Source organism: Cibotium barometz, chromosome 32 (assembly GCF_041138505.1).
Source record: "Cibotium barometz isolate CiBa-2024 chromosome 32, ASM4113850v1, whole genome shotgun sequence".
Taxonomy (NCBI): Eukaryota; Viridiplantae; Streptophyta; class Polypodiopsida; order Cyatheales; family Cibotiaceae; genus Cibotium; species Cibotium barometz.
In genome coordinates, this window is record NC_141077.1 from 24,179,104 (window position 1) to 24,204,516 (window position 25,413).

Genomic DNA, 25,413 nt, shown 5'->3' on the forward strand with positions numbered 1-25,413 from the left:
GGCTGAATGGTTAGGTATTTTCATTGCAATTACTATTTTATGTGTACGATATCTTGTCTCTCCGCTTAATGTTTACCTAGATTTCCATCAAAGCTCCTTCATGGAGCGCACGGGTGGGCATATGCCATCAATTTGTAAATTTAGTTTTAATAATAATTGAGTATTGTATCAAGATCCATTTTCTTGTGATCATTTTTTGAAGTTGTATTTTTTACACCATGCAGTCAAGGATCCAACGGTAGTACATCAAAATCTTTTTTGATTAATGAAAGTGTCTCCTTGTAGGACATCGTAGTCTTCTACCTCAGGCCATATATAATAAAATTTTTTGACTATAAACTTTCTAGGAGGAAAGATCTCAAATATCGCCTTAGAAGAAGACACTAAAGTCTTCAACCTTGTCATATATTGAAGATTAAAAAATGATATACGAAGGTCCACATGCTTATACAACCATACGCAACACCCCACTACTTGCCCTAACACCACGATTCGACTCAATGAGTACGAGTGTTAAGTTTAATGCTACTTCTCACTCCCCCCGATTGAGTGCGAGCGCGTGAGGAGGTGGGTTGCAAGTGCGACTGTGAGTACGAGTGGGAGTGTGAGGTGGTTGTAAGAGCGAGTGCGGGTGCGAGTGCAATGGTAAGAGCATTGAGCTCATCCAAGTTCGTGGTGGAGGCCAAAGGCAAGCCCACTCCACTCTCCTCCCATCATTGTGCTCCCTTGTGTCTACTTCTTCTCCCCAAGATTTAGTAAGAGCAATGCATTGGGGGATCTTAAAAACGAAGTTGGCCTTCTTTCTCCACACCTTCTCTAGTTTGCCTCATAGATCTCCTCATCTCTTATGCTTTATTCATTTCCCACCCGTCAGTTCACTTTAACCTAACGTGAGCTTTAAGTCCTCAAGGAGTTCACCTACTCGAGAGAAACGCGTGGGAGCTTCCCACACTCCCATAATTTCTATCTTTACTTCCCTGAAGCACAACACCCACACACACAAGATTTTTGAGACGCCCACGTTGTCCACACAAGATTCGTCCTTTCCCTTCCTTCCATTCTGGCCAAGGTTTTTGAGACTCTCCCCCAATTTGTCCACAAGCTCTTATACAGTTGAACCCGACTCAAAAGTAGGCCAAAGAAGAAGAAGACATCGGAGGATGCCTTGGCTATAGTGTTCTACAGAAGTGCTTCCTTTCTCCTCCAAGATCAGAAAGCGTCTGCTTCATTTTTTCGGAACCTTTCGTAGCACCCTAGCGTGATTGGGATCCCACCAGCTATACCAAGGATCTGTTGAGAAGGAAAACTTTGTCCTCCAACATCAGAAATGAATGATACCATTTGCTTCATTAACACTTTTTGCACCACCCTAGGTTTGTTTCAGGGGGGTTTTGAACAACAAAGGAAGTACACCACACCCGAGGTTGCTACTTGGGTACGCGGGCGGCCAAGACAAACCGAACCAATGAGCATCATGCAACTCCGCGGAAGTTCGGCCCGAGGAACGTAATGCAAGAAGCAAGATGCACAAGAGGCAAAAACCTTTGGGGGTGGGGAGGATAGAGAGAGCGGGTTCAAGAAGGACGTTGGTTAACTTATCCCACACGGCGGCAGGAAAGGAAAGCGCTGGTATAAAAGGGGTGGGGTGAGCGCCTTCAAGTTCATACCTTTCTCGGCCTTTTGGCTAAGATCAAGTGTAGTATCTGTTCTTATCAGTTTAATATCTGATACGTGGCCCATCGGGCCACATGATATTAACCTAATTTCTTCCACGGGGGCAGCCCCCTCCCGGCAGCTTGCTGCCCGGGGGCTGCGCGCGTCGCCTCTGTATTGCACTGCCTCAGAGGCCCGGCGCACCCCCCCCCCTCCCAACATCAAGACCCAATGTGGATGCTCGCTCGCTCTCTCTCTCTCTCTCTCTCTGCTTGCTGGTGCTGGTGTTTTGTTTCCTGCTGCTGTGGAAACCAGAGTCAGTCGGGCGACGTTCCACAGCAGAGTCAGTCGGGCGACGCACGAGGTATTTTTCCCCATCTCATATGAGCCTTGCAGGCAATTAGTTGTCATCGTCTGCCTGCCTGCTGCTTGTAATTTGCTAGCGGAAGTGGCAAGTGTAGCCAAGCGCAAGCGCAGGCGCTTGGCACACGGCTTGAGCCGGCCACACTCTTGGCGCAGAAGAGCTGTGTCCGGACACTCAGGTTGCGTCGTGTAGAGGCAAGGCAAAAGGGGGACCGGTCCCTCTAAGGCTTCTTGCATCTGGGTGTTGATGATGGTGCTGTGCACCACTCAAGACTGTCACTGCATACAACAGGTCATTCTCGGAGGCGGGCTGGCTGCAGAGAAGAGCAGAGCCATTGAACTGAAGCTTTGGAAAACGGTCACATTGCACCTCCGCAAGGGATAAGGACTGCCATTTCTTCCCCAATGCTACTCTTATGTTGCCAGCTCCCTCCAGGCACTTGATCACACTCCCACTGTACATACACTCATACTTACTTCGAAGGTCGACTTTGATCGATCTGCTTGGGGCTCTTATCCATGAAGATTTGTCTACTATGCTCACATACCTTCATGCCAGAACCCACACCTACTCTTGGGTGCTGCTGATGAAGGATGGAGCCAGCCCATGTGAAGCAAGCTTTGTCAGAGGAGATGGAGTCGAGATCCACTTTGGTTCTTGTGGAGTCCGGGATACAACCTAAACTTCCATCCATTTACAGGAAGGATCATATTCAATTCCATACTCTTTATTCCTTTTTGTACAGGGAGTCCACTTCTACTTGGGAGGGAAGAAGATTAAATTGGGGAGGTTGGTGTACTGTTCAAAGATTTTGCCAGTTTTCATCATCTCAAGGCATTGGAAGGTAGATGGGTTGCCTTTTCCTCCTTGGAAGCTGCTCGAAGGGTGCTGGGCCTTACCTTTCTCATGGGAATACTGATTGAAGACTGTACTTTGCTAGGTTACATTGTTGCTCTCAGTTGACATAGTTGGTGGCACCTTTGCTAGGTTACATTGTTGCTCTCAGTTGACATAGTTGTTCCTTTTTGTAGAGGGAGTTCACTTCTACCTGGGAGGGAGGGAAGGAGGGAGGGAGGAAGATTAGACTTTGGCATAACCCAATTGGGTAGGTTGGTGAATTGTTGAAAGATTCTACCAGTTTTCATCATCACAAGGCATTGGAAGGTAGATGGGTTGCACGTGACTCCATAGGTATGGACCAATAGGTTTATGGTATTTTTGGTAGAGTTTGGACCACCAACTTTGGGGATGATTTGGGGTCCCTTTGGGAGCAACCCAATAGATTGATTCACCGATCTTATAAATATTTAAGATCTAACTCTTGACACTTCTCGTCCTAAAAAAATCTAGACTCTTTTTGAAGTCAAGTTTGTCAAGGAACTAGCATCTTAAATGTCTTTCCTTATATTAACCTAAGGCAAGAAAACTTTGGAGTGTCCGGACATAGCTTCCAAGGAGGAAAAGGTATTAGATTTGGAGGTTTAGCATAAGTTATGAGGACACCACTGAAGTTAGTGCACTAGCAAAGTGATCAATCACATGTGAATAGAGTAAGGTAGTGGTCATCGTCTAAAATTTTGTGTGGTGACAAAGACAATCATTATTACCTTAGCTTGCCCAGGGCTTGCATCTACTTTGCAAAATTGTGCAAACAGACATGCATATTGCAGCATAATAATTAACGAACAAAGAGTAGGCACTAGTGAGATCCTCGTGAGATCATAATAATTAATGAACAAAGAGTAGGTACTAGTGAGATCGACTTACGATGCACAAGTCATTAGGGAAAGTTTTGAAGCTAGAAAAAGCCTTAGCTACATATAACTCTCTCCCCTCTCAAACCATCAAGTGCACACTTGTTTACTCTTAATCAAGGTTGCTATGTTGCAATTATTTTGGGAATGTCTACAAAATAATCAAGTTTGTATCATGAGAAAGCCAGTTAAAACTAGAAGATAGGCACCCTCGGGTCACTTACTCATGGTGGGCGGCTTGATGAGAAATGACTTATGAAGTATATATGTCATTTTTCTCATGTTTGTAAGGGACGTTTCCATTTGTGCAATAGTATATTGAGTGTTCTCTACACTCTCTCTCTCCCCCTTGCAACCCTTTGTGAGTGTGTATAGGGTTTGGAAAGTCAATGGCCTGTAGACTTGGGTATCTCTTGCTAGGGTTTGGAAAGGCATTCCCCTCATCTAGGCTTTTGGGTATCTCTTGCTTCTCTTCTCTAATCTTTTCTTGTAAGTTAAAGCATAGTGTGCAATTTGGAGAGCTTTTGGTGATTACATAAGCCATTTGTGTGGGGAAACTCACCCAAAATCAATGCCTATCTATTAAGGGCTATGAGGGGCTTACAAGCTTTGGTATTTACTCATAAGAAAGTCTATAAATCACGAGAAGGTGGCACCTACAACAAGTGGATCCTTCAAGCATTTTATACACACCACCATGTTGACCTTGAGATCACATGGGCCTAGAATATTGGAGAAGAACGATGTCATCATCTTTGTAACCTCAAGCCTATTTATAAGGCTCATTCTACTGAAGATCTATGTATGTGATTAATCTCTAGCTCTCAAAAAATACCATAAACCTAGTTGCCCATACATGTGGATTCACATGTATCAGATTTGGAGGTTGGGCATAAGCGATGAGGACACCACTCAAGTTGGTGCACTAGCAAAGTGATCAAAGGTGCAATCACATGTGAATAAACTAAGGTAGTGGGCATCCTCTAAAATTGTGAGTGGTGACAAAGACAATCATTATGACCTTACCTTGCTCATGATTTGCATCTACTTTGCAAAATTGTGTAAACAGGCATGCATATTTCAACATAATAATTAATGAACAAAGAGTAAGCACTAGTGAGATTGACTTATGATGCACATGTCATTAGGGGAAGTTTAAAAGCTAGAAAAAGCCTTAGCTATGTAAAACTCTCTCCTCTCACACCACCAACTGCACACTTGTTCACTCTTAATCAAGGTTGCTATGTTGCTATTATTTTGGGAATGTCTACAAAATATGGGCATCAAGTTTGTATTATGAGAAAGCTAGTTAAGACTAGGAGATAGGCACCCTCTGGTCAATTACTCATGGCGGGTGGCTCAATGAGAGAAATGACTTATGAAGTTTATAAGTCATTTTTCTCATGTTTTTAAGGGACGTTTCCATTTGTGCAACAGTATTGAGTGTTCTCTACACTCTGTATCTCCCTTGCAACCCTTTGTGAGTGTGTATAGGGTTTGGAAAGTCAAGGGCCTCTAGACTTGGGTATCTCTTGCTAGGGTTTGGAAAGGCAGTTCCCTCCTCTAGGCTTGGGTATCTCTTGCTTCTCTCCTCTAATCTTTTCTTGTAAGTTTAAGCATAGCTAGTGTGCAATTTGGAGAGCTTTTGGTGACTATATAAGCCATTTGTGTGGGGAAACTCACCCAAAATCAATGCCTATATATTAAGGGTTATGAGGGGCTTACAACCTTTGGCATTTACTCATAAGAAAGTCTATAAATCACTAAAAGGTGGCACCTACAACAAGTGGATCCTTCAAGCATTTTATACACACCACCATGTTGATCTTGAGATCACATGGACCTAGAATATTGGAGAAGAATATGGAGGTGCTCTTGTTCATCAATGATGTCATCATCTTTGTAACCTCAAGCCTATTTATAAGGCTCATTCTACTGAAGATCTATGAAAACACAGGAGAGAAAGAGAGAGACATCGCAAAGATGATCTCTTATCAACGACACCTGCCTTTGTGCACAAGAATAGTCTTGTCAGCATCTACAAGCAGTGCATCCAGCTCTAGCAGCTCAGTAAAAGAGAACTTTCTTCCCCCCACTCATGGCAGTCTCTTCGACGGACATCAACACACGGTAGTCTCTTCAATGAACATCAACACTAGCCAGTCACAACGCCATCAATGCTTGCAATTCTTTGTCCATCGACATGGGCCACAACAAAGTAGTAGAGCTCAACATCAACGTCAACAACGCCAGGAGAATTGGAGATAAGGTTTACAACCAAAAAAAAGAAAGGGAGAAAAAATTTAATATTCCTTGCTTTGCATTAAACTGGTATGAAGAGACTCCTGCACAGGCGTGTTCCTATGATAATTTTTTATTAAAGCCTGTAAAGCCTTGATTTGATAAAAGGCTTTCATTGATTTCACTACTACTAGTAAAAGCATAATGCCCTCGTCTAGTGAATCATCCAATGTGAGGCATTTGAATATCAAGAAGATCATTAAAAATAAAAAAAACCCTGTAAAAAGCACCAAACAACACTACTATGAATATGGCAAGGGATGGGGATTTGGATTATCTGACTTTCTGTGCCACAACATGCACATATGTGGAGAAAGTAGCTTCTATAATATCTAGTGTTTGAATCCTTGTATTGATTTCTAAGTTGTAAGAGGATTAGAAACTGCCACACTGAAATCATTATCAATTGGTATGACCTTCCTTATTTGCTATCATGACTACATTTCACATCAAGAGGTTCAATGGGATAGGTTTTCACACTAGGCAGGTTAGAGTCGAGTTCATTCTAGTGAAAAAAGGGTTATGAAACATAACCAACGGAACAGAAAAAATACCATCCACCATACAGGGAGAACAGACATGGGTTCTTAATGATGAGAAAGATAAAGATTGTTTTCCATTGATAACTTCATTGCTTGCTTCATTCAAAAATATGCACGTCGAATATAAGATGAAGGAGGTTATAACTCCTCTATTCACATAATAGGATATGAGTGAAGAGATGCGCCTTAGACTAAGGTTAAATGACCATATTGTTATGATGTCCATGTGCACGCCCTAATGGATAATGTGTGCATGTGACCGCTAACACCTCGTACACCCTTTTCATATTGTATGATATAGCATGGTATTGCATATGGGATTTCATTTTTGGCATACATATATCATCTATGTGGATTCGATATTTGGACTAGGAATCCGACCCACATGTAAAACCATGCAATCAATAATGATGTCCACACTCCAAGAGCATGATGGAGTGGACCATGTAAAACTGCCACATAAGAATCTGCATGAAGCTCCAGCATCTGCATCATAGGTCAAGAATAGCCTATCACAATAAAAATATGTCGATGAAGAACCTCCAACAAACTGGTACATATAACAAAGTCAATCCTCCAGCATAGTTGGGACACATGCCAAGAAAGGCATACCACCAAAAGAATAAGTCAATGAAGCATATGGTTAAATATCAGCACCATAAAACCATGCCAAATAAGATCTTAACAATTGCATCAAGAAAGCATTTATGGCCAGATCATCTTGTAAAGTAATCACCATAGATCTACCACGATCCGCCATTTAGAAAATGAAATCTAGATCATAATCTAGAGCATCATAATACTCAAACTCGGACACAACATCATAAAAGATGTCATCATCAAGAGAATGTGTGTCATCAATCAAGTTGATATCATAAATCAGCTCCTTCTTATGCACTGCATAACACAAGGAGTACCCTCAAGAAACATATGCGCTCGAAACATGAGATCATGAACATGTAGAACCATAGATAAATGATATTTGCATGCCAATAGCATATTATAATCCATAAGAATATGCCTGAATAACCATCATACCAAAAAAAATATGAAAATATCCATAAAGATTTGCATGTCTTGTCACCCATCATAGGCAACAAAGTGAATAGATCTCCTGTGAATATATGTAAACCCACTTTGCACATGGATAGGCAAATCAACCCCATCATGCCTCAGAAGATAATGGGATAAACCCTCCATCACATGGAAAAACCCATCAACATGGATCCCATCATGCATAAAAATATCATGAATAGCATCATCAAGAATAATATCACGAGAAACAACATCATTATCGGCAACATCATCAGCATGATGATCAAGAGAAAGCAAAAACAACACAATCAAATAATATCACATCAATGTGATCACCACCATCATGCATAGTAGACTCAAATGATAGAGCCTCTAAATTTGGATCACAAACATTGGGATCCTGGAAAATATGCTCAAAGAGATCCTGCATATCTACATCAATACTGGCCAAAGATAGCTCCTCATCAAGAATCTGGATGAGATCATCCACCACCACATCACAGGAAACATGGTTAGCCATATCTAAAACTGTATCACATGATGAAATAAACTTAACCACATATGAATCACATAACCTGCATCTCTCTACAAGAATGTCAGCAAGAGATCTCCCACAAAATCCATGTGGTGCTATAGTGACAATGGGCTCGGTAATTTGCATATCCATAGACTGCTCTTTGGAACCATAAACATATCCTGATGAGGCTCATCCACCAATCCATGTGATATAGCATCATCACAAAACACAACATCAGGAACTTCAAGAATCAAATCGGCAAGCCCATGCCCAAAATGCATACCATCATACATATGTGAGTCAAAACTATGCACATCAGCATCTCTATCATCCTAACCATCTATCAAACCCTGGGATCCATCCGATGTGAAGCTAGGTACATTTGAGAAATCCTCCTGGCACTTTCGGCCTTCCTGGTTCTCCCATGCACTCTCAACTCCCACCATATCCATCCCAATATCCTGGCTATCAAGGTCAACATCACTCTCAACTCCCATGATATCCATCATCCCAATATCTTGGCTATCAAGGTCAACATCACTCTCATCATCACTACTATCATCCTCATTGTCCACTAGATCGCAACATATGTGCACTAGCTTCTTCATAATCTTTCTCCTTCCCAAGTTGTCATACAACCTATCTATCTTTGATGTTTGCAATGCCTCCAAACAACATAGGTGATAATGTGTGCTCTCTGCTCTTGGTCTATGCATATGAAACCATCCATGTGCTCTATCCAAAGATGCATGATAAGCTTCCAAGTTGACTTTAGCCCTATGTAATGATCTATGTGACACGACATGTGCAAGATCATCAAACTTCTCCTCCAATGCAAGTGAACAATATTTGCTTCTATGTCTAGACTCCTTGCATGATGAACATTGACGAAGAGAACACTTAGATTTGTCATGGCATATCTCCCCACAATAGGAGCATTTATTTGTTTTCTTCTTTTCCCCAATCCGTTCAAAATGCATTTAATGACAAGAATGTAGGCTCCCACATTGATGCAAGACCAAGCACGGCGACGATAAGGAGAGTTCGATGCAATATCGAGATCCAAGTCATAAGCTATGCATGACTGCCTATACCCTTGCGGAATGACAAGCATCAAGCAAAAGCATTAAGAGTTTTGTGTCATAGTTGAATGGACAATGCACCAATCGAGAAAGGAGAGAGAATTTGTGTTGCATCCTTATGGCCTCCGGGACTTCCTTCTTGACGCTTCCTTACGATGACCCACAGTCTACATACCTGCCTGCTGCGGACCGACATCATCACTTGGCAAATGCGCTTCTGTTAGCATTTGCCTTCAATTGATCGGGCCCTGGTTCTTGGAATTCCCAGTGATGGCTCTCCACTCGTTAGACCTAGGCAAGTAGGGGACGGGCACCGTCATCCACGTTCAACCACCGTAATTCACACGCAAGACCATCCTGATTGGCAAGCAATCATGAAATGTCATCGTCATTTTCAAAGGCACTCTTTCATTGTCACCAAAGATGCAATGAGCACCCCCAAGATCACCAAAGTGTTTGTGATATTAACGAACACAAAGATAAAGATTGTTTTCCATTGATAACTTCATTGCTTGCATTCAAAAATATGCATATCTACAAGGTGAAGGAGGTTATCACTCCTCTATACACATAATAGGATATAAAGGGTATGAGTGAAGAGATGTGCCTTAGACTAAGGTTAAATGACCATATTGTTATAATGTCCATGTGCATGCCCTAATGGATAATGTGTGCATGTGACCATTAACAATTAGGTCTCAATGATAATTATATACATCTCACATTACAAATGCTGAGAATTTAGGTGAAGCTTTGGAAATTCTTGATAAACTCTTCAGAGAAAAAGGCAAACACTCCAAGATTAGCCTTAAAATGCAATGCTTTAAATTAGAAATGGAGGCCTCTCATAGTTTTCTAGCTCATATGAAAAGCATGCTTGTGAAGATTATGGACATTTGGTCTCTCATGAATCTTCTAGATCCCTTCTTGGATGACATTGAGTTGCACTTGAGGAATACAAAAGAAACAAGAGAAGACTGGAATCTGTGAAGGAGAACAAATCCTACACCAGACGAGAGAAGACTTAAATCTGTGAAGGAGAATACTACACTGACAATAGATCCTACACCAAACAAGAATTTCACAAAGAAAGGCTACACCGACTTAAAGACAAAGGGAAATAAGTCATGTGGATTTTGCGGGAAAGACAATCACATTGAATAGAATTGTTTTTTAAAGGAGAGCTCAAAAAGCCTATCTAGCAGGAGAAATCTCAAATGAAGAAAAAGAATACAAAAAGGAAGCCTTAGGAGAGGCTAACTATGTCGAAACAGCTTGGGCTTTCTAAGTAGCCAGAGGACAAAGCCCCCACCATGTTAAAACCTCACCATCTCTTAACATAACTACTTAATCCTAAATCTTGTAAGAACCATTAGGGATTCTCACATGATCATCTAGCATTGTCATCATAGCGGGTAAGACCTAAGGGCACATTATTGTAAACATAACTAGTACGTGTAATGAGTCCCATAAATGCCATTATAATCATGGTGATGTAGGATTGTTATAGATTTTGGTTGAGGGAGGATTTGTGGGGAAAATTGCCCAAAATCAATGCCTATACACTAAGGGTTATGAGGGGATTACAACCTTCATTATTTACTCAAAAGAATCTGTACAAATCAGTAGAAGGTGGTGCCTACAACAAGTGGATCCTTCAACTTAGCATTTAATACACACCACCATGTTGACCGTGAGATCACATGGGCCTAGAATATTGGTAGAAGAATATGGGTAGGTGCTTGAGATATGTCCACATGGTAAATGATGCCAACAAAAGATCAAATGTGGTCATTCAAATTGGATTTATGGTCTACATCGACCAAAGATATACTACTAATTCCCAAAGACTAGAACCCAATGGCATGTGAGCAAAAACCATTTTTTGGCTTCATTGAAAAGTTGTACCATTATGTAGCCTATGATGCAGCCTGTGATGGCACTAGGGTATATCCCAAGGATGTGGTGCCTAGGACATACTTGCTAAATTAGAAGAAGCTAGAGGAGGATTGAAATCTCACATTTGGTTAAAGTGAATTGAGGGAAGATCCCATGTGTGTCTCTTAAGTAGGTGAACTCCTTTAGGATTGAAAGCTCACATTGGGTTAAGAGAACTGAGGGGTGGGAAATGAATGAAGCGATCTATAAGAGAGAACAAGACGCCAACTAGAGAAGGTGTGGAGAAACAGAGCTAACTTGGGAAAAGGGTTTGTAAGAGTCTTCTAAATCCTCTAGTGCGGGAGTGGTCAAAAAGCGAGCCAAGAGCAGCGAGCACAAAGCAATGAGTAGAGCTCATGTTCTTGTGAAAGTGAGCAGGTAGGGGCATGGTATGATGTCAAGCGAGCATGAAATGTTAAAGAGAAGAGTGGAACCACAGTGCAATTCTGTAGCAATGAAACAAAGAAGACATGAAATGTTCTAAAATGACCATTGCAATAATTTTTTTTCGAACCAATGGTGCAGATACAAAAAATCACTATTAAACCCATATTTCTTGGCTCGCTAAAAAGATGTTGAATCTATAGTATTCACAATGTTGGAGAGCCATTAGCAAACAAAAGACAATAGACAGGAAAATTTATAAAATAACCAAAACATTTCCAAAACAATAACTAATAAACTCGTACTACGGTTCAGCTGGTATGACATGACCCCCATACATATTTCAACTAAAGTGGGTTGCAGGTTCCTAAAGCTGTTGAGGATGACTTCTAATAGACTTAGTTAGCATGTCTTTTACAATTCTCTCAGAAATACAAACTTGATGAATATGCATATTGTTGTTCACATCCTGTCCAAGAATCATTAAGAACACAAAGTATATGTGCTTGCATGCAAGATATGGTCTTTTCTTGGCCACTCTATCTCTGAACTCCACACATGAACACATTGGATTCTTCTGAATAGTGACCTCTATCAGAGGTGTGTCTTGGCTCCCATTGGTCAATGGATTAATACTAAATGTTTCCTTTACCCCTTCTATATGTATATGGCTGCCTACAACTTCTGCATGCATATCTAAGGCCGCAGTGATTTGACCAAATGCAGCCTTTGAAATTCCTCGTCGATATGGAAATTGTTTCACCTCCCTGTTTGTCTCGCTAGTGCCTTTTGCAAGCTCCTTTTCTAGAAAAAACTCAAGAGGAATACCAATGTCATATCCTGCTCTAATAAGCTTGCAGGCTTCTTTCACTTGTAACTTGGTACCTTTAGCAATGGGCCAAACACAAGGGACATCCTCTGGTGGATGTAATATTGTCTTTGTAATTTTCCAAGTGTGCCTAACATCTGTATTACAAAAATAGCAATACTTCTCCTTTTTCCAGGAGGATAGTTGACAATCACTCCAAAAACAAGGACTGACATCACCCCCTCGCAACCTTGAGCTACACTTTTTCCCCGATGCCCAGTGGTTGCACTCAACTCGATTCACTGTTGGTATCCTCCGCAAGGCCCACTTTGTATCATGCACATCACTTTCAAGGCTCTCTAAAACTTTGCATTGCTCATCGACCTCTATTGAAGGCTCTAACCTCTCTCTTATCACATAGTTAAACTCAGGCCTATGGCTAGAGTTGCCAAAGTTTTCTTCTGTCGAGTCGTGTAGTGGCCTTTTGTTGGCTCGAATAGTTTTATTCTCACCCTTGAATTTTACCCTATTTGAAAACATAGGGGTCCCTGCCACTGCATCATCCACTGCTCGTGAGGTAGCTATTGGGGATGGACTTGCTTTCTGTTGAGAAAGAGCTCTCTCAACCAAAAGCTTCAATGTAGGCCCACAACCTGTGTATTTTCCTTCCAAGAAAGCCAGTTGTCTAGCACATTGGAAGTAAGCATTGATTAGATCTGTCACACAAGCATCATAAAGACTAATCTTTTGCCTATACCCCTCCCCTGCCAACCAGCTTGCATGCTTGGTCTCTGACATATTTGTCCTTGGGACAAGAGCATTGACAATAGGCTCTCCATCCTACAAGAGAGTGGTAGAAATTGATTAAAAACAATGCAGTGCACATAAGTAGAAGGCACACAATAATACAATGAATAATCTCTTACAAACATTACCTTTAAAATGAAATGACCCCATCGACTAACCCTATAGTGCCACCAACTCAACCAGCTAAGAAGCTTAGGGATGTTTCTATCAGCTGCCTTGCCAGTTGCCCACCATGCTCGTATCCTGCGAAATTGCTGAAGGGCACTTTCTTTGTTTGGGGCAGTCCTCCACTTCTCACACATCTCCCTGTGCTTTTCTTGATGTGGGCTATAGATGTACCTCTGCGTGTGGACACGAAGGTTGTCTTCCCAATGCCATAAACATGACCTTTCCCTTTCAATCATCTCCTTTCCGTCGTTGAAGACACGTCTCACTGCATTCCAGTTAGCGCCAGCTTCAAACCCAAAAAAATTTGCTACCTTCCCTGTGTGCTCCACCATTACCAAATTCATGTTTTCCCAAAACATGATTTGAGCATCCTCATCCTCTTCTCTAAATTCACAAGTTGCTATTGTCAATAGCTCACCAATCCTGCATGCCACAAATGGAAACATAGTTATATTAAAGACACAAATTAAGCAATGCTCTCTACTGCTTGTAACTTACATGTGGTCATAAACATGTGCTCCCATTGTATGCCACAGTATCCACTCGATGCACATGATCAAAGCAGACCCATGCTTGATGAAGATCCCCATTACCATCCTTGTCCATTCGCCGAACAATGTCAATCCCAGAACCAGGTCCAGTAGTAGACATCTTAAAGATAAAGCAACGCTCAGTAGTAGTGGTGGCTTGCAATGGAAATCGAGAACCATGGAAGAACTCAAAATGGCATGTTCTTTTTAGATTAAGAATGGCTTCATATCCTTCACCCAGAGGCCGTGTTGTTTTTCGTGTTTGCATTACCATCTGCTTCACCCTGCATTCATAAAGCATACTTAGTGTATTAAAGATGATAATTGCATACTATTCTTTGCTAAATTGCACTTCCTACGTACTTTTTGACATTTATCAAACTTTGCAACTCTTGCGACATCTCCTGTAGCTCCCTCTCTGTCATGAATTCTCCCTGTGCCTTGTCATCATCAGTGAATGCTCTTAGAACCACCTCCCTTGCCACATTCATTTGTACCTTTCTGGGCGGCCCAGCGTTGTGGTCGATGCCCACTCCACGTGCTACAAAGGCCTCGATATTTCGTATCGATGCTCGGCACATTCACTTGGAAACCATGTGTGTATGTTTGCCATAATGAATAAATAGTCTGCTGTGCATTGATTCTTTTGGCATAAAATAATAGACACAAGCAGGACATTCTTTAAGACACATTGGCACATGCTTGCAGAAAAAACACTCAAGGTTCCCGAAGCGCCCAATTGCTAAATTCCCATATTTTGGAGATTTTATCAGCTGCCCATTCCAATGGAGTTTGTTTGGTTGATTCATACGTGTCTTAAAGGAGCAGTGCTCATTCATGCACTGGAAGGTTCCCCCGCAGAAGCTCTTCCTAAGAACAAAAGTTTTATTGGCCCTAGTTTGCATTTGTGGCTTTGTCCAAATGTTGCCCTCGTTTTTTTGCTCCATCCCTTCCATACCTTTCCCACCTTCAAGCTCATATGTACTGAACTCTGGGTACACCTTGGGAAGCTCTTTTACCTTGCCTTTGTAATCACAATCATGGATTAAAGTGTGCAAGACATCAGTAGGAGGTAACATGCGGATTATTTGAAAGCAAGAGACCGCAGTATCAAACTGAACATCTTCCTCTTCCAAATGTTGAAAGCACTTTTCCACAGGAGAGACCTCTATCTCCTCTTGCAATGACCCATGTGCTTGGACATTGATTTCTTCTATCTGTTCAGTGTCCAAGTCACTGCAAAGCACAATGCTCTCTAATTGAATGCACAATGCAAAACAGAAAATGTCAAAGTCAAAGTTAATGCCTTTTACATTGGAGTACTCTTTCGAGAACCGGGAGGAAATATAGTTGAGGGGCCTTGTTCTGGGGTCTCAAAATAATTCTCTGATTTGGCAATATATACAGAGGACAATGAATGCTCCAGGATAAAATATGCCTCGTCTCCAATCCCTGCATACAAGTGTAAAGGACAAATGGGCTCATACTCTCCTCCAATTTCAAGTAAGGCCTCCACATTTATCCCACCAATAGTTCCAAGCTTCCCCCGGATCATGTTGATTGACACAAGACATTTGCCATTCGAGAAGGGGACTCACCCATTGTAGAATGGAGGAAAACACGAGCCTCCCTGCATAATGCAATCACAACAACAATTAAGGAATTTACATTGAATATTAGCCAAAAATATTTTAATACTAGACGTTCTTGCTCTAATCAATAGCATATACTAGCCATAATACAATTTTACCAGGCTCATTTTAAGACTATGGGTAGAAGCAAATAAAAATATTTATTGCAAAAACAGTCATAATGAAGGGTATCAAAAAGAGTACATGTATATATGTATATATGTTTGTGTGTGTGTGTGTATGTATACACACACACACGCACACACACACACACACATATTTGCTTTGTGTTAGTTCTTGCGCTTTTTCATAATCTCCTATTAGATTTCAAAAACTCTACCAGTTGGATGCCATAGCATAACTGTGCTATAGATTTAAAAAAATCGGAAAAATATTGAACAAACCCTTAAATTTTAGTGTTGAAATTCATTAGTGTTAGGATAAAAAAATTTATCCAGTGCCTAACTTAGGGTTTTTAGTAGTCGGCTACTTCTTATGAAGCAATTACTTAAGGCTTTTACTCGTCCTCCGCACAGAAGCATCTTCCCTCGAACACACACGCAGAGAAGCGATCATGAAGCATCATACGTCTCCCCAGCAAAGAAACGTTGATCTCATGCGCAGGGCTCTCTCCCCACTCCAATCTTTGCTGCCGCCACACTCCACACACAGTAGTATGAGATGTGCGGCGTTACTTCTTGCAATTTTTCTTGAATGAATTTGTGCGCTCAGCGCACAAAATAATAGGATGTTTTGCTGCCGCCACACTCCACACACAGTATGAGATGTGCGGCGTTACTTCTTGCTATTTTTCTTGAATTAATTTGTGCGCTCAGCGCACAAAATAATAGGATGTTTTGCTGCTGGCCCCCCTTGGATCCCCCCGACGGCAGAAATTTGGAGAGAGTAGTGTAAGAACATGCTATCTATATGGTGCTATCTCAAACACATTGCATAGACTGTCTCTCTTACTACTGTCTATATTATGCATAGACTTTGTGTATACAAGAAGCTCAAAAAACTCACATTTGATGTCTTCTTGGTTGAGAAACGGCTCACACAATCGAGAGAGGAGACCAGCAAACATGTGCATCTAAAGAACAATAGCACAAAAAGAAAAAAGTTTGTCCTTAAAAAAGTGTTGGATTGCGAAATATCACTTCTAAAGTTTATTAGTACTCAATATTGAATGCCTTCAGATTTGGGCTACCGAATCTTTATATATTTTCCAATAAATTTGAATGCCTTGAATTGAACACCTGAAAAGGGCTCCGTAAATATTTTCCAATGAAGATTTTTTTAAAATATTCAATACGGCTTTGAATGCCTTGGAATTTGGGCCAAAGCACTCCATATGATAATCTCAAAGATATTCTGTTCGTTAATGAGTTGGCCGTTTTGTTGGATAGTGAATGTGCCACCTTTGTTTGATGATTGTGTTGCAGTACTGAATTTAATCTCTTTAGTGAATGTGCCACCTTTTTTTTAAGTTTGTGTCGTATTACTGAATTTGCTGTTAAAATAATCAATTAATTATACAATACGAGTAGAATACTATTTGAAGATTTGTTCTTGTATTTTTGCATGGCTATCTGGTTTTCAAATGAGTTCGAGTCATTTCACTAGAGCATCTTGCTTGAAAGGTTCTTGTTGTGCAAAAATGGATGAGTTACCTCTTGCTAAGCGGAAAAAGAGTGTGCAGGTTGGCCCAGGTGAGAGCTCATCGTCGAGACACACAAGGAGGCAAGCTGATTTTTCCAGCACTTTGGAGCAAGCCACCTCCTCAAACCCTACTACGGAGCATGCGGTACATATCATAGATGACACTAACCTGGAGGTGGATATGGATAGGCAGCATCTACATAGTGATGAAAGAAATGAGGAGGATGGACAAAATGTAGTGGGGGCAATTGAGGAAAATAAAGGTGATCAAAATGAGGGTGAGAATACTCAAGGTGGTGATAATGAGGATGAAGGTGAGAATACTGAGGATACTGGGAGAGAGATAGAGGGGGAAGAGAACACACATCCACTAGAGGATCAAGAAGAAACAGTTGTCACAACCCAAACTGAAGGAAGCAAGCAGAAAAAAATAAGGTTGATATTTTTGGGAAGATTCTTGAGACATCTACTCCACAAGCCTTTTTAGATAGGATAGGAGTCAAATTTAGGTCTCCACCTCCACGTGTTCCTCTCTGTAGGATGATCCAGACGGAGGCAATCCGAAAGGTTTCTCCCTCAACAGATAAGTCTCTTACTCGAAGCTTCAAAAAACTAGGTGGGTACATTGAGAGCATGGGAGCTTTCACAGTATCAATTATGGACTTGGAAGGGGAGGAGACACCATTGACACAAGAGAGGGAGGAATCTTGGGATGAGCATTGGAGGACTGTGAATCAACAATTTGAGGAAACTCTTGCACTTGACCCGTACTTGAGCCGAAAAATGGTGCATATTCTTGATGGTAATAATCGACACAATGCTTGGATGGACTGCATTTCTACAGGTGAGTTCTCATTGGGATGTTATAGTTTCTTATGCTTCTTTGTCCTTCCTAAATATTTTTTTAAATTTTTTTTTTGGGGATTTGTCCATGCATTGTTGTGTTCTCTGTAAATTTTATGTGTTCGAGCGGAGGGATGTGGGTGAGCTTTTGTTTTCATTGTCCAGGTTGAACAAGTAAGTTAATTTGTTATCAGAGTCTCCTTCTATGTCAAGTAAGTTGTTTGTACTCAAGAATATTAACATATTTTTTCTTTGTTTTGTAGGACGCATGATTATGCATTTGTGCCAACCACATTTGGTGATCGTCTATTTCAACTAAGAAGATTGGGAGAGTCCGACCTAACAACTCTCATGGCACATTTGGACAATGAGGACAAGCTGTGGGTTGAGAGAGAGATGCAGAGTGCATCTGCCAAAGGAAGGCCCAGTTGGCTTCATTTGCCAATCCAGATTATGACTTGGCTCTTGTTCAAGGACGAGATGGAGCAAAAAATTGATGAGGCATCAAATGGACCACTTGCCGAGTCTGCTAGGGAGAATGTGACTCGAAAGGTAGAAGTTCTCTACAGAGGAAAAACATCAAAATATGCAAGGATTGCTGATCCCTCCAACGGTGAGGCCTTTTGGTGTGCGGTGCTCTCCCTCCCATGGCACGCGTCAACCAATCATGTGGCCACAGAGGAAAAGCTCAATATGATAGGTTCTGCATGCATCAGAGACACAGATAAGGCTCACATTGTCAAGCTATTGGACAACTCTCAGGCTGCAGTGCGATCACTTGAGGGTATGCCAAATGATAAGACAAAGGTTAGGGAATGGCTGCACATGTACTCCTACTGGCTTCAGATCACGGGGCTGGGTTTGAGAATCCAAAATGATATTAAAAATGCCGATCGAGTCAGGTTGCCAGGTGAGAGCCGATTCACCTCTTTTGTTGTTCTATGCAGAAGAAAGTACTTCAAAAGGGCTTTCAAAGTGCACGAAGGAGGCATAAAGTTTAGCCATGATATTGACCATCAACCAGGCCTACAAAGTGCTGCACGGCAAGTCGTTTATAGGTTTTCCTACAACATAACCCAGATATTCCTTGTTAAAAAACATGCATGCTTCTTTCTGTGTGTTGTTTTATCATTTGGGCTTTGGCTTGCAGATGGTTGCTTTCTGAAATTGAGGAGCACCAATTGGATATTTTACCCCCTCTCGCTAGTGTGTGGCTTTGTGTTGATAATCAATCTTATATGTATGCCGATTTGAAGCTTGGAAGAGTAAGTGATTGAATTTGTCATTTTGAATCCATGATTGAGAAACATGTTCATATTGAGGGTGAGTTGTGTTTACCCATGTTTGTCATTGAACAGGCCATGTCAAGCATAGAGTCTCGTTTCTGCCCGTGGTGGTTGGACCTTGAAAGAAACCATGTGCCTGAGGAGGAGCTTGATCTGTATCGCCAACATAAGTCTATATTGGAGCTTCGTAGCCAGCAAATTGATCATAATGAGGCCACATCCACATCACATGCAACATCGATTGCATCGGCTTCTTTTCGTAAGTCATTGCCAGTGAATTTAGGGAGGGAAATAGTGAATCATGCATTGGAGGTGAATCGAGCAATGGAAGCAAATAGGGAGCAGAGTCAACAACAGACATCCAATAGTAGTGCAGGCGGGATACAACCAACTGACATCATAACCAAGACATTGCAAGCTCCAGGTATGTGAGCTTCCTACCTCATCTCTATCGTGATCCGATTGTTTTGACTTAAGACTATGTGTGTTAAATGTCAAAAACCTGTCTATAGGAACCATTTATGCCTTCAATGTCAGTATTGAGGACCTTGCAGCTACTTTTGTGAACATGGAGGATGCATCCTCATTGGGAAAGCAAGTGCTTGATGCCATGAATGTTATTTGCACAGTAGGGAATGTCAAGAGTAGAGGGTCCGATTACTGTGTGGAGTTGATATTTGCAGACTTCCCCTCAAATATCATCATTGGAGGTTGTGTTGCAAACAAGGTTCCATATTGGAATAAGATTGGGGATGGCATGTATGACTCTACTTTTAAAGTTGTTGATTCTTGTCTCTCGGATCGAGGCTTCTTTACATGCCTTTACACTATGGAAGAAGGAGTGACCATTGAGCAGGTTGCACAGAGCGTTGGGTTTGGCATTTATCATAGACAGGTTGTGAGGTGTACTCCACCTATTGGGAAGAAGATGGGGCAAATGATTACTACCCAGGTATTGGTGTTGTTCTCTTTGGGGCTGTCATTTGTGCAAATCTTCTTTGTCCCATTTAAGGTGAAAATGCATGAACAACCAATGTGTCTTTGCTTGTAGGTCACTTGTCTAATATTGGCTGTTTTTGTTCGCTCAACATCTCCTGCTACAAGCTTTGTGATGCATGGGGATCAACTAAGGGATTTGGCACTTGGTGATGATCTTGATGTAGGGCAAGATCTTATCTTTGACATGTATGTATGCATTCAAATCAAGATAGAATTTAAAATGATTTTTGGTGATCTTTATGGCATATGGTTAATGGTTTGTGTGCGTTTTCAAGAGTGCCATCGGAGGATCTGGTGAAGAGAAAGGGTAGACCATGGCGGGGCGGTTGTCAGAGAGGTCAGCGGCTTAGCAAATACATCATCTCCGTCTTCAGTCGTCCTGGGGACACGATTTTGGATTTGTTTGCTGGCACTGGAACTCTTGGGCTACTGGCAGCATTTATGGATCGCAATGTCATAATGTTAGACAAGGATGAGCGGATCTATGATCACCTGTTAGAACCATACTCAGCAAAGGTATGCATGTTGAAAAGATAAATATGTTAGTAGAGAATAATTTTGTATTGATAAAGCTTATTTTCTTTTCTTTGTGTCTCTTGCAGTTATGAGGATCACATGTCTACATCGGAATGCCATTAGAGATAGTCTTTTTTTTAATTGAGACAATCATTTTTTTGGGACTATTGGAAGTAATGTTTTGATGGATGTTATGCTTCTGAATGTTTTTTACGATAGCATGTAGCTGATTGTTGGACAATTTTTATTTGGATTATAAAATTTTTAAATCCTATGGTTATGGTTTCTAAAGAGTATTATATTGTTGTGTCAGTGGTATGGCTATTAATGGCTTGATTTCTATGCTCTCTGGTCGCTGTGGTTTCCATGTGGTTGCAACAATAGTTTGTTTCTATTAGTAGCTCAATGACCAATTCAACGTCTTTTTAGCGAGCCAAGTAGTATGAGTTTTGTAGTGATTTTTTATATCCGCACCATTCATTTGAAAATGCTTTATTTGCAATAGTCATTTTTAAACTTTTTTAGTCTTCTTTGTTCTGTTCATTATAGAGTTGCACTATGGTTTCACTCTTCTCTTTAACATTACATGCTCGCTTAACATCATACCATGCCCCTACTTGCTCACTTTCACAAGGACTTTATTTCTACTCACTGCTCTGTGCTCACTGCTCTTGGCTCGCTAAATAGACGCACCCCTCTAGTGCATTACTCTTACTAAATCTTAGACAAGGAGTAGACATAAGGGAGCATATATACCTTAATGGAGAAGGAGGGAGGAGATTGGATTGGGTTTGTCTTTGCTCTAGCTGGGAAGTGAATGAAGCTTTAAGAGATGAGAGGAAGTGATCTATAAGAGATAAGAACAGGCCAAATAGAGATGGTATGGAGAAAGAGAGCCAACTTGGGAAAAGGGTTTACTAAATCTTAGAGAAGGAGTAGACACAAGGGAGAATATATCCCTAAATGGAGAAGGAGGAAGGAGATTGGAGTGAGCTTGTCTTTGCTCTCCACAAACTTGGATGAGTTAAATGCTCTTACCATTACCCCCTCGCACTCACACTCACAATCGCACTTGCAACCACCTCACACTCCCACTTGTACTCATAGTTGCACTTTTGTGACTACCTCCTCCCACTCATACTCGCATTCGTGTGGAGTGGAGTTGTGGAGTGGAGTGGCATTAAATTTAACACTCGCACTCGCTACTAAGCGGAACCGTGGTGTTGAAGCAAGTAGTGGGGTGTTGCATATGGTTGTTATATTTAATACAAAAAGTGGAAGCTTTAACCTCTATTCATGCATCTAAGTCATGCCATGCAAGTTGACAATTATACATGTAGCCATAGTTAGCTCGAGTTTGCATGATCATGCGGACCTTCATATAAGATCTTATATATAAGATAAGGTTGAAGAATTTTGTAGTGTTTTCTTCTAAGGAGACATTTGACATCTTTTTTTCTAGAAATTTAATAGTCAACAAAGATTAGTATATATTGCCTTGGGTAGAAGACTATCATGTCTTATAAGTTTCATGAATCAAAAAGGATTTTTTAATACTACCTTGGAATCCTTGACTACATGGTGTAAGAAAATACAACTTTGCAAAATGACACAAGAAAACGGAACTTGATACAACTTGGGACCCTTGACTGCATGGTGTAAGAAAATACAATTTCACAAAATGATCACAAGAAAGTGCAACTTGATACGAGAGAGTTTAAGAGTAATACTCAAATATTATTATAAATAAAGTTACAAAGTGATGGCATCTGCCCATCAAGGAGCTTTGAGGTGGAAAGGATCATCCATCAAGGAGCTTTGATGTGGAAAGGATCATCCATGCATTTTCTTGAGATCAATCTTCATGCCTTGCATTGGATTGCTATGTTTTGGAACCATTTGCATGTGGAGGTGAGATATCATGCATATCTAACATTGCACAACTACAATGAAAATCCCTAACTATTTGGCCACTCATGTGGCTAAAACAATGTCTCACTAAGGGAACTGTAGGGCTCTTGCTTCTCAACACAATGTCTACTCCTCATACAAGGGCTACTCCTTAACACAATGGGCTCTTGGTGCTCGTCAACACAATGGCTATTCCTCATACATGGGGGCTACTTATTCAATCGCTACTCCTCATATAGGGGGGATTAAAAAATAGAAAAACCTACATCACTCGTGATAGTGACAAGGGTGGAGTATTGATTTCCATTATATGGGACCCTCCTTCCATTACCTACTTGCACCTTCTTGGACTTGGGAGGATCATAGAGTCTAAAGGCTTTTAACTTCATATCATAACCTAAAAAAATAAAAATTTGGCTATTTAGATCCAATTTTTCATGTTTGCAGGTACAATCTTAATCGAATACTTTGAAATAAGCATCATAAGGCTTCTTACTCGTAAGCAAGCTTCTTGTGGAGTCTTAATGTCCATTACCTTTGTTGCACTTCTATTAAGGATGTAAACTATTATGTTCCTTGCTTTAGCTTGGAAGAATTTGGAAGACCCTTTCCTTTGAGAATACTTGAACCATCTCCATGAGTGTTTGATTGTGTTCCTTGCTTTAGCTTGGAAAGAATTTGGAAGACCCTTTCCTTCAAGCATACTTGAATCTGTTGTTGTGAGTGTTAGATTCTTGCACTCGACAACTTCATTTTATTGGAGAATGAGAGTGGCTGTAAGCTTTGTTGAATCCCACTCTCCTTGCAAAAAAGCATCAAATGCATTCATTGTGAACTCACCTTCTCACACTATCCTTAGCTTCTTCACCTTCACGCCCATTTTAGCTTCGACTATAGCAAGCTATTCTTTATTTAAAGTTTTAAAATACCTATTTCTTCTAAATACATTGTTTGCATCTTCCCACAAAGGTCTATGCAGCATATGAGCTATAAAGAAGAGGCAGACTCTTGTAGGAAGGGAGATGTACCTTTGTTGAATCAAGAGTTCCATGCCATTAGGGGAAATTTGGACTCAAAATGGACACTTTAAGGATTTTTACATGTTATCTCTGTACAAAAATGGGTGCATGGTGTAATTTTTGCAAATCAACTCAAAAGTGAGGGGAGTTTGGACATTTGGAATCTACTCTTTGAGACCTTTCCAATGATATATAAGCATGATGGAAAATTTTGCATATTCAAGAAGTCCCCAAATGTGGTGATGATGTAGCGTGGCACGTCATCACACCAAATTTGGAGACTTCTTGAATATGCAAAATTGGCCACCATCATGCTTACATCTCATTGGAAAGGTCTCGAAGAGTAGGTTCTAAATGTCTAAACTCCGCTTACTTCTGAATTGATTTGCAAAAATTTCACCATGCGCCCGTTTTTGTAGAGAGAACGTGTATAAATCCTTAAAGGGCCCATTTTGAGTCCAAATTTCTCCTAATGTCTGCAAGAATGTGGGATTATTGATCAACTCATTTATCTTCTCCCTTGTGTAAAGCCGATCATCTTCTCCTACAGATGCCATAGGTCGATCGTCCTCTTCTTCTTACATTTTGAGGTCTTCCTAAGCCTTGGGTTCCTCATTTATGGGTTCTAGGGTTGGTATCCCTCCTTTTTTCATTCCAACCCCCATGTTATCTGCGGCATCTCTAGATGTTTCTAGTTCCTTGTCACATGGCCGTTAGGGTAAAAAATAAGATACCTTGAGCAATGTGTAAGTGTAGATGGGTGGGTGACTATATTTTACATTCTTATTCTTTGATTCAAAATTGGATACCAACTCTTTACCTTTTGCTTTGTGTTAGCAGAGAAGGAAGAATCTTTATCATTGTGTATTTATATTCTCAGCTCCTCTAGCAAAATGGAGTTGAAATCCTCAGAAGTGATAGTCATGGATTGTACTCTTGTGTTAAGGGATGTTTCCAAGCTATCATCATACATGTGGGGTAACACCCTAATCATCATACATGTGGGGTAACACCCTAATCCTCAAAACTGACAGCGTGAATCATACTCTTGTGTCGAGGGATGTTTCCAAGCTATTATACATGTGGGGTAACACCCTAGCACACCTTTAAGCAAAGCATCTAGTGGTGAGAGTCATGCTAATTTCCACCATTTGTTCCTAAACTTCATTGATCCTTGTCAAAATTACCTCCCCTTCTCCAAGCTTCTCGCCTAAAATTTGTTTCTCTAGGGATGGTTATCTCATTTTGGTTTGTAAAGAAAATTTTAGAAGCAAGAGATAAATGGTGTACACGTGCTATACAAAATACCATTCATAATAGCATATAATGTATATGCATGCCTATGCCTCCAAGGTACTTAAAGAGTAGGTTGGTGTTGTAGTCAATCTTAGATGGGTTCCTAAAACCATCTCTAAGAGGTGTTAATAATCAAGACTCTGAACTCATCTTTAGCTCTTTGGTTTGTGCCATCTAGCTTTGCGTTCTCCATTAGCACCCATTTCTCACAATCTAGTGTCAACTAGACTTAAAAATTGATTGTCACCCATTTCTACATCCACGACCAAAGAAAGATTACTCATGCCTACATCAATTGTCACCCATTTCGACATCGACCAAAGAAAGATTACTCATGCCTAAAGACTAAAACCCAATGGCATATGTG

General features: G+C 40.8%; 1 non-coding gene across 1 annotated transcript; it reads left to right on the forward strand.

The window, feature by feature from the left end:
• The first annotated feature begins 1,663 nt into the window (after positions 1-1,663).
• Positions 1,664-1,862, forward strand: LOC147619992 (U2 spliceosomal RNA). The gene has a single exon (XR_015261816.1). It is a non-coding gene; the product is annotated as a U2 spliceosomal RNA (small nuclear RNA).
• The last annotated feature ends 23,551 nt before the right edge of the window (positions 1,863-25,413 follow it).